Genomic DNA, 13,421 nt, shown 5'->3' with positions numbered 1-13,421 from the left:
TGCTGCCGTATATTTTGCTTTGTCCTCAAATAAAAAACACTGAATGTCAAGCTCTGAAAACTGTAACATGGACATTTGCTAATGTTTAGATGGTATTTTTCAATTTAGTGCACCCTATGGAAGGGGTATTTAGTCTCAATCTGTTCCCTTGTTTAACATGATGCATTTTATCACTGGCAAACAGATGACTAGCGCTTTTTAAAGGGATCAGTCGGACCGAAGAAAAAGCCATTAAGTACTTTTTTTTTTTTTTTTTTTCGGGTCCAGACTAGTGTTTTATAAAGCTTTTTTTTTTTCCCCCTCTGTGTTTTATTTTTTTTAAAAAACAAAACAAAAGCTCGTGGTTATTTAGTACTTTTCATTACATGCTAGGAAATAATTTTAAAAAGAAGATGGTCTATTAAAAATGAAAAATAACAGAGCGATAATACAGTATGTAGTATAAAATGTTTGGTAACTTTAGTTTTAATTATGCCCACCTCTTGGTGGATCAGTTCTAAAGGCATGGAGGCAAATACAAAAAAATCAATAAAGCATATTTTAAAATATTCAAGTTTGTCTGCGTGTTTTTTGTTTTTTAACCACAAAAATGCGGAATTGTACATTTTCATGCCAAAATTCTGTGTATAATCTGATCCCCACCCCTGGCACCACCCATTCAGGAGGCAGGTGATTATTTTCTTTTTTAATATATATATTAGTATATAGGAGTATAGTTATGAGGACTAGTAAGGCCAATGACACCGTGCGATAAAACATTATACTGTTGCTTGTGTTTAAAAGTAGGGATGCACCAAATCCACTATTTTAGATTCGGCCGAACCCCTGAATCCTTCGTGAAAGATTCGGCCGAATATGAAACCGAATCCGAAGGGGTGGGAAGGGGAAAACATGTTTTACTTCCTTGTAGGTTCACCTTTAGATTAACTTGTAGTATGATGTAGACTGTGATATTCTGAGATATTTGGTCTTCGTTTTTATCATTTTTTTTTCTTCAGTTATTTAGCTTTTTTGTTCAGCAGCTATTGACGTCTGTATTTCAGCAGCTATCTGGTTGCTAGGGCCTTTATTTCCCTAGCAATCAGGCAGTGGATTGAGTGAGAGACTGGAAGAAGTATAGGGGGGGGGCTGAATAGGAAGATAGTAAAGTAAACATAATCAGTGGTGTAACTATAGTATATGTTACTGGGCCCCACAGCAAATACATTTTAGGGCCCCCAAGTTATCTAGAAGTTGTCCTGTTTTACCAATACATATTGAACATTAATTGAGGCCTCATGGGGTCCCTATACCTCCTGGGCCCCCCTACAGCCATAGGGTCTTCTTACTCTGTAATTACTAGTGATGTGCGGGTCAGACTTGTCCCCGCCTGCCAGCTGCCCTCCCACTACCCGCGCCCGCCGGAGCCTTATTTCCTCCTTTTTTAGAACCACCCCGCCTATGACGTCACAAAAGGAGCAGGGCGAGAGGCGCCAGTCTATAAAAGCTCAACCCGGAAGTCAGCATTTGGAAGGTCGTGAGCAGAGAGAGTAGTCAGAAGAGCTCAACCTGCGCCCGCGACCCAGAAAGAAGAGTGCGAGGTTGGCCCAAACCCACCCGATTCGCAGGAATTGGGCCGGCCCGCACATCACTAGTAGTTACACCCCTGGTAACAATAATAAAATTCTAGCCTCAAAGAGCAATATTTATTGGCTGCTGAGGTCAGTGACCCCCATTTGAAAGCTGGTAAGAGGAGGGCAAATAACTCTATAAACGAATAAACTGGGAATAGGTCATTGTGTAACCTACTTAAAACTGAACGTAGTGAAACACCCCTTACAGCGGTTACATAGTCATATATTATATACATACAGTGATTCTGGCCATCATACAGTTAGCGTATGTATAAGTATGTAACATTATTATGTATAAATGTCAAAGCTCGCTGATATTTGCTTTTACAGCACTGTAGCATGGAAAACAAGAAACAAAACAAAACCTTCAAAATTGCCAGTAAAAAAGAAAAATAATAAAGCTTAAAAAGTGGCTTAATTTGCATTTTTTACATCTCTGTATTTTATCCCTTTATAAAAGATCTGAATCTATCTAACAGTAATTTCAGTCATAGTAATTGAGAGGGAAGAGTCCCTCTATATCTGTAGTCTATCCAGGGTTGGCAAACTTTTTAAAATGAGGGGTATTTATCTAGTGCAATGTTAGTCAATTTTTCATTCACGAATATCCAATCGATTTGAGGTGAAACACCTCTTAACAAATTAAAAATAAACTGGTGCTGACTGTTGATTGGTTAACGTCTTCTCTCTCTATCCAATGCCACCTTTTATTTAACTTGTTCATTAATGACTTAGGGGAGGGTATTGCAAGTAATGTATCAGTGTTTGCAGATGACACAAAACTATCCAGCCCAATTAATTCCACCCAGTATGTGTCACCCTTGCAACATGATCTTGACAAACTGGCAATCTGGGCAGCTAAGTGGCAAATGAGATTCAATGTTGATAAATGTAAAGTCATGCACCTGGGATGTAAAAATATCCAAGCCACTTATACCCTTAATGGGACTGCACTAGGCAAATCCATTATGGAAAAGGACCTTGGAGTCCTTGTAGATGATAAACTTGGCTGTAGCAAGCAATGCCAGTCGGCAGCATCAAGGGATAATAAGGTCTTGAGCTGTATTAAAAGGGGCATAGAGTCAAGGGAGGAGGGGGACATTCTTCCACTGTATAGAGCACTTGTAAGGCCCCATCTAGAATATGCCGTACAGTTTTGGTCTCCATCACTCAAACAGGACATAATTGTATTAGAGAGGGTACAGAGAAGGGCAACTAAGCTGGTAAAAGGTATGGAAAATCTTAGCTATGAGGAAAGACTGGCCAATATGGGGATGTTCACGCTGGAGAAGAGGCGCTTAAGGGGTGATGTGATAACTATGTATAAATATATAAGGGGATCATATAATAATCTCTCTAATGTTTTATTTACCAGTAGGTCTTTCCAGCTGACACAAAGTCACCCATTCCGATTAGAAGAAAAGAGGTTCTGCCTAAATATTCGGAAGGGGTTTTTTTTACAGTGAGATCTGTGAAGATGTGGAATTCTCTCCCTGAGTCAGTGGTACAGGCTGATACATTAGATAGCTTTAAGAAGGGGTTGGATGGCTTTTTAGCAAGTGAGGGAATACAGGGTTATGGGAAATAGCTCATAGTCCAAGTTGATCCAGGGACTAGTCCGATTGCCATTTTGGAGTCAGGAAGGAATTTTTCCCCCTCTAAGGCAAATTGGAGAGGCTTCAGATGGGTTTTTTGCCTTCCTCTGGATCAACTGGCAGATAGGTAGTTAATAAAAAAAAAAAAAAGGTTGAACTCGATGGACATGTGTCTTTTTTCAACCTTACTTACTATGTAATATGATTGGCTGTGAAAGCAGGGGTGTGGATGTGCTGCTAGGCCGTATACTACTCTCACTTGTATCAGTGCAGTAATACAAAAACAACACACTCCCTCTGTGACACACTGTGGGTTATTGTTCAATATTGTACATCACAAAATGATGAAAATGAGCGACAATATATAATACATAATCAAGTAGGTGATGTTCTAGATTTACCATAGACTCCATTTAAATCAAATTTGTTATATCCCATTACCTTGTAATAAGACAGTACTCTGTACTTGAGCCAAACTGAGATCTAATTATAAACTATAATTAATAATTCTTATTGGAAGCAAAACCAGCCTATAGGAGAACTTGTATTTATATCTAGATATATAAATATGCACTTAAATCTGTTTACTCCTCGCCAGGAATGTTCTCTTCCAAGTTGTTTCCCAAAGGAAATAAACAGTTACCGGATTTCACTGTCTATAGCAGCACGTGGATCATGGTAAAATGACACGGCTTCCAATATACAGACAAATGTGTTCTGGAATTGCCATTTCCGGCAGTGAACAAGTTCTGGTGCCCTGAGCTGTGCTTGGGAGACTTTTCCCAGACTCTCTTCATTCCATTTGTGACCCGACTTCCTGCCCTTCAGCTGTTTCATATGATTCCTCACAGCCACATCCATTGAGGAAGGTACACAGCGCTTTCCGTTTTATCTCCATCAATCGTGTGTGCGAGTATATTTAGTTGTGGGACTTCATTTTATCTGGAAGTAGAACTCAGCCCAGCGGTGATTAAACAAGCTTCTCCCACTGGGATCTCTCTATCACTAATCTCTTCCCTTTGTTCCACTGGAGGAGAAAGGAACATCTGTTTCAAGGGAATAGCCATGGGTTTCTATAGGGAATGCCTACTAGTTCATTAAACTTAAAAATAACTAAGAATTCTGTTTCTGTAAAGTGTTTCATTTACATATTCCCTATAATTCCCTATAGTTCCCCTGGTCAGGACCCAGGCAACATATCAAGTTAAAAAACTCACTAACCGGATCCTACAGGGACTAGTGCTGGAGTCTGACCAAATGGTTAACAGGTGGGAGGGTATAAATTCCGCCTGCCTAGAATTCCGTACCTTGTAGCTGACACTTCTACTAAATGAGCCACAGAAGGATCTGCTCTGCCACTTCTCCAATATTCAGGAATCCTACAACATTGGATTCAGCATGTTCCTAAAATATGTGATCTAAATATAATCCCAAACTCTCCATTGTCTTCTGATGGCTTTGTTCAAAAGTAGGGATGCACCAACTATTTTGGATTCAGCCGAATACCGAACCAAATGTAAATCCAAATTTGCATATGCAAATTAGGGGTGGGAAGGGGAAAACTATTTTTATTTCCTTGTTTTGTGACAATAAGTCACGCAATTTTTCTCCCTGCCCCTAATTTGTATATGCAAATTAGGATTCCGATTTGGTTTGGCCGGGCAGAAGGATTTGCCCAAATCCTGCTGAAAAAGGCCGAATTCCGAATCGAATCCTGGATTCGGTGCATCCCTATTCAAAAGCAATTGCTTGGCAAACCCTAGCATGCATTCTGCCATGTTTTCTACTCATTCGGTCAATGGAGATCACGGTTTTGATTCTGTTTCCTGATCATTCCAAATCATTGCTCCTTTGTTCATGACTAGGCAATGTCTCTATACAATAACCTGTGCTAATATTGTTATTTAGGTATATTCATTTTTTTTTTTTTATTCTGCTTATGCGCTTTTAACTCCTTTAGTGCTGCTTCTCTTTTAACTCCCATGATGTTGCTATAGCAGAAATAAAAACGTATCAAAGAGACGGCTAGAGATGGGCAGCATGAAAAGGTATTTTTCTAAGTGCACAATCACAAAAAAAAAGTAGCCTGATAAACCCTATATGACTGGAAAGGGGCGTGAACAGATTGATGACATCATAGTGACCAACAATAGGATACATTGTCGTAAACACTTAAAAAAAAAATAAAATACGTACAAATAAATAGGTGCTATTTGTTCCCCAAATATAGAAAATGTATTCATCACAGTTGGACGTTGGCAACATAAGATCACAAGTTTGCAATGATAATTGAAGGGGTTGTTCATGTTCAGACTCCTAGTTGGTTTCAGATTGTTCACCAGAATAAACGACTTTTTCCAATGACTTTCTATTTTCTGTGTGTGACTGTTTTTCTAATATTGAAGTGTAAAGTGTCACTTCTCACGTTCTAAGGGTAAGGGCACACACTAAGATCCTGGGAGATTTAGTCGCCCGGCGATGAATCACCTCTTCTTCGGGCGACTAATCTCTCCGAAAAGCCTTCCCACCAGCTAGAATCGAAATCGCCGGCAAGATGGCACTCAGATCGCTTCGTTTTCCAGATTTTGAAAAAAACGGCGAAAAATTCATTATGGAAAGTTATTGAAAAAGAACTTTATTTCTGGGGGAAAATCTGAAAACGTTTGAACTGAAAAAAGCGTTTGGAAGGTGAACAACCCATTTAAAAGAAGCAGAAAAAAAAGAATAGTATGTAGAAAGAAAACAAGTTATAAGGGCCATAAAAATCAAGTCTATAGGTCACCCGCATCAAAATGATCAGAGGAGCGAAAGAAACGCAGTGGTGCTGCTGAAAAAGTAATGTATGAAAAGAATGTATAGAAAGGATAGAGAGGGGAAACATAAATGCTTGAAACCTTGTGTAAGAAACAGGAACATATTCACTTATACTAATATGTGAGAGTGTAAAGAGGAATTAATCAGTGCAGTTGATTTTATTTATATTTAGGGGGTTATTTATCGAAAGTCGAATTTTAGAGGTTTTTTTTTATACCTCGAATGAACTCGAATGGTTTCTTATTTAGGAAAAAACAATCCAGTGAGTTCGGGGTTAACAACCAGAAAACTTCAATTGATCTAATTTTCTGTGAAAAAAAAAAACTGGAATCGCTCAAATTCATCAAGTTTTTGGACAAACCCTCCGGAAAAAAACTCCAACATCATCGGGTATAATAAATCTTGAGGTTTTTTTTTAACCCGAAAACTTGATTTCTGACAAAAAAAATAAAATAAATCTTGATCCTTAATAAATGTGCCCCAAAAATGTGTGTTTTTTGCAGTCATAATAAGGAGCAGACAGTCATTGGGGTGTGCCAGCTGTATACTGGGACAGGGGAAAAGAATGTGATGGTATATACAATGAGTTGTGATGGTATATACAAGTTGCAGATAACTTTCTGCCCATGGTGCCTGGCACTACTGAAAGGGCTCTTACACATGAGCGTTTTTACCTGCGCTCCCCTGCGTTCCGTTTTTCGGCGTTCAGCCGCAGGGGAGCGCAGGAATAGACGCATTTAATTATTTCAAATGGGGCTGTACTCACACAGGCGCATGTAGGCGCCGAACGCAGGTTGAGACGCAACATGCTGCATTTTTCCTGCGTTCGGCGCCTACATGCGCCTGTGTGAGTACAGCCCCATTTGAAATAATTAAATGAGCCCAAACACTCTGAGCTGGGCTAGATCGTTGTGTCAGCTTTTTGTGTTATGTTTACATCCTGTGCCCCAGCCAACAACACACACTCCTAGGGGTCAGTGACCCACAGAGGGGGGAGGTATGAAGGCAATGAAGCACTCACAGGCACCAGTGCTATCAGTGAGCTCACGTGGAAGAGGGGAGTGTGGCAGCATTATAGCAAGCTGTGCTTAGCCACGTTGTAAAGGAGTGTGACTTTAAAGTGGTTTTAGGACAGAACAATCCTACTTTTCCATCCAAGGGGAGCCAGGCCATTACTTTCCTTTAGCCGCCTTATGTACCTGTGCAGGTAAGTGTGTGAATAATCAAGTAGAAACAGTCATGTGTGTGACCCAGCAGGGAGTTTGCGAAATATTTTCAGTAAATGTAAGACTTCTATCAGTGGCATGGGCAGGTGGGGATATTAGACTGAATGCTGGAACAACATCTGTGTGCAGATCTTTTTGGCCCTCCTTCTATTTATCAAATGGGAGTAATGATTTTCAAAGCAGGAGACAGACAAAAGAGAAAGTCAAATAACTGAAAAACTATAAGAGATTAATAATACAAAGTTAACTCAAAAGTCTTAGTTCAGTTAACCATTAAATGTGTGTGATGAAACAGCACCAGTCAGATTTCTGCTTGGTTTTTAGAGACCAGTCATTGGGGGTTTACAGTATTAATAGGTTAGACATCGCCACAGTCTGCTACGGTGAAATTCCGCCACTCTCCATTCATTTCTATTGAAAAGAGTATTTATCAATGGATGAAAGTGAAAGTTCATGCTTTGATAAATACGCCTTTCAAACAGCACCAACCATGGGAAGTGCCACATTTATATCTGTCCCTGCCCTACGCACTCTTCCCCTTGTGCATTCATCAGATTTGCTTGCATCTATATATATATATATATATATTGTAACACATTGATGAAGAAGAGTAACCCCACCCTCCACTTGAGGTGAAAGCCAGGAGTGTACTGGCTGCTTAACAGTTTTTTTCCTTAATATATTTAAACACCCATGGTCTAGTGATGGACAAATTTATTCGCCAGGCATGGATTCGAGGCAAACTTCCGCACTTTGCCGACTGCAAATGTTTTCGTGAAACTGCTGCGAAAATTCGCAGTTGATTTTGCTGATACAAAAAATTTACGCCTGTCACAATTATCGCGCGTCAAAATTATTCGGGTGCCCATTTGGACAAAAGAGTCACGCATTTTTCAAATTTTTCGCTGGTACACAAATTCTTTTGGAATTTCGCAGATTTTTCAGCAAAATGGGACAGATTCACTCATCACTACAAGGTTCACCTGTCCTCTAAGCTGCCTCTCTAGGCACAGGCCCTCAGGTGCTTATATAGTAAATACTGTGGGCAGATTTTCCAACGGGTGAGCTTTAAGGGGGACAATTGAGCTCCTTTAGGCTCTTATCATTTAAGCCTTGTCAAAAGTAAATGAGTTATATGATGTTTCTAGAATTCCAGTTAAGGGTCAGGGCCTGTTTTAGTTGCTTCTGAAAAGACAGCTGGAATGAGCAGAAACTGGCAAAGACATACACAAGATTAAAGCTGGAACAAAGACATCACGCCAAAATGAGCAGTTTCATGTTCAAACAAGATGCACAGTTAGGGGCAAATTTACCTAGGGTCAAATATCGAGGGTTAATTAACCCTCGATATTCGACTGCCGAATGCAATTCGTTCGATCGAAGGAATAATCGTTCGATCGAACGATTAAATCCTTCGATCGAACGATTAAATCCTTCGATCGAACGATTAAATCCTTCGATCGAACGATTAAATCCTTCGAATCGAACAATTAAATCCTTCGAATCGAATAATTAAATCCTTCGAATCGAACGATTCGAAGGATTTTAATCCATCGATCGAAGGATTTTCCTTTGATCACAAAAACCTTGTAAAGCCTATGGGGACCTTCCCCATAGGCTAACATTGGCCTCGGTAGGTTTTAGGTGGCTAGGGGGTTGAAGTTTTTTTTAATGAGACAGTACTTCGATTATCGAATGGTCGAATATTCGAACGATTTTTAGTTCGAATCGTTCGAAGTCGAAGGTCGTAGTCGAAGGTTGAAGTAGCCAATTAGATGGTCGAAGTAGCCAAAAAAACATTTGAAATTTGAACTATTTTTCCTCTATTCCTTCACGTAGTGAATGGGCCCCTCAGTGTGTGGAGGAAGCAAATATTTTGGCATGTTTCTTACCGACCAATTAAAGAACAGCCTGTGATTCCTCAGAACTACAGTTCCACTCCCTTCTTTGTAATTATTACCCATTGTCATCACTGGAGTGGAAGAAGGGAACTCTTACCTGTCAGATTCTGTTAAACTACAATGTTCTGCACCTGCCAGACAGGTACTGGGAGTTGCTCTAGGGCTGGGCCAGTTTCTCCTTTTCCATATTGCCCATAATCCATCAGTGAAGCCAGGCCTAAGTTGCCTCCATTCCTGTCTTCATGTAACTTTAGTTTGTTTGCAATTATTGGAAAGTGCTGAGTAACTTGCTGGCACCGGGTAAATAAATAATGATGATGATTATTAGGGAAGATCTGGCTCAAGACCCAGTCTAGCAGCTTTCTCGCTTAATCAAGTTGATGCAGATATTAAAATCCTGCCTCCTTCACAGTCAGGTTCTCTTTCTAATTTGGATACATTTTAAGCAGAATGTCTCTTTTATCCCAGCAGGGCTCCTGTTATCAGAGCTCTGAAGTATTTCCAGTCTGTCACTAGAGGGCCCTGTAGGGTAAAACTTGCTCAGGTCCTGAGATTGCTGCAGGGATTATACTTGTACAAATGCTAATGAAATCATTATTAAATATATTATTTTCCTTCAATACTAATTCTAGAGATTTGTTGCAGAGAGAGAGATGAGTCTCAGGCCTTATGTCTTTGCAGTAACCAAATGTTCTCTTTTTGTGTGTTCCCAGCCATTCACCTCTACCTTTCCAATAATAATGCTTCTCCTATTACCCATAATCCTCAGTGTAGCGGAGACTGGCCTCTCCTAAAATGTGATTGCATCACTGGACATGTATTCAATATTCCGGTCTAGGTCCTGTTTAATGGTATTAAATCATTTTACTTCCTTTGTTTATCTTATAATAAAGCTCACGGTAAACAAGTCATTGGTGTAATGCTGCGTTTAGAGAAATCAATATTTACTTATTCGTGACAACCTTTTTGTTTGTGTTATAAATGAGAAGAAAATTAAAGCTGACTGGTTTCTCCTGATGAAAAGCAGCTCTCTTTTTCTGGGTAAAAAGGAACCAGTCAGCGCAATTAAATACAGCCTATACTAAGGGCTCTTACACACGGGCGGTTTTTCCTATGCTCCCCTGCATTGCGCTTTCTTCTGTTTAACCGCAGGGGAGCGCAGGAATAGACGCACTCAATTATTGTGAAGGGGGCTGTCAGCTCGCCCCCTCCCTTCCCCTGCCACACGCGCATGCGCAGTAACGGCGCTGGTGCGCATGCACAGTAATGACGCTCGGACATGCGCAGTAACGCTGCTCCTGCGCAGTATCGCTTGGGGCACATTGCGTACGACAAGTTACAGGTGAGTCCGGTCTAAGGATAGGTCTAATCGTTGCGCCCTAGGCAGTTGCCTCTTCTGCCTACCCCTAGTTCCGGCCCTGGTACCAGGTGAAATTGTTTGGTTAAAGGGTCGGGTATCAGTTAACTATTTCCCTTCTCCAACAAAATGACTCCATGGTAAGTCAGAGCACAGCTCTATTAAAAAATACTGAGTGTGAAACATATTTATTGAACATCTATCACTTTTGGGGTGTTTTTTTTCAAATTTTCCTCAGGTTCCCTATCCAGAATCCCATTATACAGAAAGCTCCCAATTACATGAAGGCCATTCCATATAGACTCCATTTTAACCAAATAAACAACATTTTTTTTAAAAATTATGAATTTTTATCAGTAATAATAAAACAGTAGCTTGTGCTTGATGATAACTAAGCAGTATGAATCCATATTGGTGGAAAAACAATACTATTAGGTTTAATGTTTAAATTACTTTTTTAGCAGACTTAAGGTATGGTGATCCAAATTATAATAATATATAAGGTATCTTATTCGGAAAACCCAGGTCCTCCTGAGCATTCCAGATAACAGATCCTATACCTGTAAGTAAATGTAGCGTGCAAGGCTTGATATTGGAACACTCACAGATCCAGTAGTTGCAGCACTTCAAAGGCAAATCATAGGGAACCTTTAGGGCAGAGACACACTCTCAGATTCAGGGAGATTTAATCGCCTCTTCTTCGAGGCGGCTAATCTCCCCGAACTGCCTCCCCAGCTAGAATGTAAAGGGCAGAGACACACGACACACGACACGACTGTCGGATGCAGACGCAGCGTCTGCATCCGACAGTCATGTCACGTCAGATCAACGCTGCGACTTCATCCAACATTTCTATCTCTTACTTTATTTCTGTTGCATGCGACTTCTCACAGACATCTTGTCGCAGCTCGTCGGATTGCGCCAAAAACGTCCATGTAGTCCTACCCTAAATGGTTGAGGAGTTGGAATACTTTGATCACCGAAACAACCTCCTTGTTGACTGGGCAGTTGCACAATTACAAGAAAAAGTTTGTGAACACTGTGGCATTATCGGACTTTCTGCATGATTAGCTCATAAACATGTGGTCTGATTCTTCCATTGTTCCTATACTAGATAAAGACAATGTGTTTACACTAATCACTACTGTACTTACTCCTGTCAATATTGAACTCATTGTTTAAACATTCACAATCTAGGCTGAAGGGGAAAGAGAACCTCCAGGCCAGTGACTTATTGGAGTCAGTTGTTGCAGTCAATGAGAGGAGGCTGGAGGTGCCCTGCCCTGTTAGGACTTGTACAGGTGAACGTTTTTACCTGTGCTCCTTTAATGAGTTCCACTGCAGGGGAGAGCAGGATAAAACATAATTATTCTTTTTACGTGGCTGTACTCTACACAGACACATATAAGCGTGGAACGTAACATGATGCATTCTGGGTCAGGGCTGGCAGCAGTACAGATGATCAGAAGAGTGAACAGACAGAGGTTCAGGGCAGGCAGCAATATATATATATCCTTCCTTGCAATCGGCCCTCACCAAACTTGCAGCCAAAGGCTGGGTGCTCACCAATCGGCTCACCAAACTTCAAATAAATTTGAAATTCGACCTTTGATAAATCTGCCCAGTAAAGTAGAACCTTGAGTTGGTCTGTATTTATATTTAATCACCTGCACTTTAATTAAATTTATCAGACAATAGCTTTTGGTTCTATTGGATTATAGACAGGTTTGGCATTGGTGTTGGATTCATAGTTTTGGATGATGAATGTTGATCCCAAATGTGAGAGGCCCATTTATCAGAATTTGTGTGCTTTTAGAGGTTTTTGAAACCACAAACATTCTACTAAAACCACAAATGTTATATAAAAAGCAGGAACATTACAAAACCTTGAAATCCTCATTTTAGTAAGAATTTTCATGTGATTGCAATCATCAAAAAAAAACAAATAAAGAAAGATTTTACCATTGAAAAAGGACAAATCCTATTGACTGCTACATGACAATGTTTTGTATTAGTGTTTTTTTCCGGGTTTTACGGTTAAACGGATAAACTACAATTTCCTTGTGGTTTAAAGCAATTAATAAAATCCACGATTTTTAAAAATACGATTCGAGGATATTAAAAAAATACCAACATTAGTAAATTGGCCCCTCAGTGTTATTTTGTGAGTCACTTTATTGTGTATTCAGGGTTGTGAAGTTTTTTTTCTAAAAGCCAGCAGTTACAGAGAAGCACCTTTATTATTTATTTTTGGTATTTGAACATTTTTCTTAGCAACTGTAATTATGATTGTATTATATTATCTGTGTGTGAGAAGTAAACACTATTCTTATCTGTTATATACTATGCAAATGAGCCCTGCAGCACTTTAGGATCCTGTTTGTCAGGTTCCACCGCTACAGATGTGCTCATTTATATAAAATATATTAGCGTTTCTAATAGAGAGCACCAAATCCAGGATTCGGTTCGGGATTAGGTCTTTTTCAGCAGGATTCAGATTCGGCTGAATCCTTCTGCCCGGCCGAACTAAGGGTAGGACTCCACGAGTGATTTTGTCGCATGCGACAAAAATAAGGTAAGATGCGACTATTCTATCTCTTACCTTATTATTGTCGCATGAGACAATTCGCATGCGTTTTTACGCAGCGCGACGGATCGCGACAAAATCGCTCGTGGAGTCCTACCCTGAATCCAAATCCTAATTTGCATATGCAAATTAGGGGGAGGGAAATTATGTGAATTTTTGTCACAAAAAAAAGAAGTAAAAAATGTTTTCCCCTTGCATATGCAAATTAGGATTTGGATTCGGTATTCAGCTGAATCTTTCGTGAAGGATTTGGGGGTTCGTCCGAATCCAAAATAGTGGATACGTGCATCCCTATTTTCTAAAGCTTGAATTGAGTTTGTACACAAGC

This window comes from Xenopus laevis, chromosome 7L (genome assembly GCF_017654675.1).
Source record: "Xenopus laevis strain J_2021 chromosome 7L, Xenopus_laevis_v10.1, whole genome shotgun sequence".
NCBI lineage: Eukaryota > Metazoa > Chordata > Amphibia > Anura > Pipidae > Xenopus > Xenopus laevis.
The sequence above is the reverse complement of the archived record's forward strand: the minus strand, read 5'-3'. Positions refer to the sequence as shown.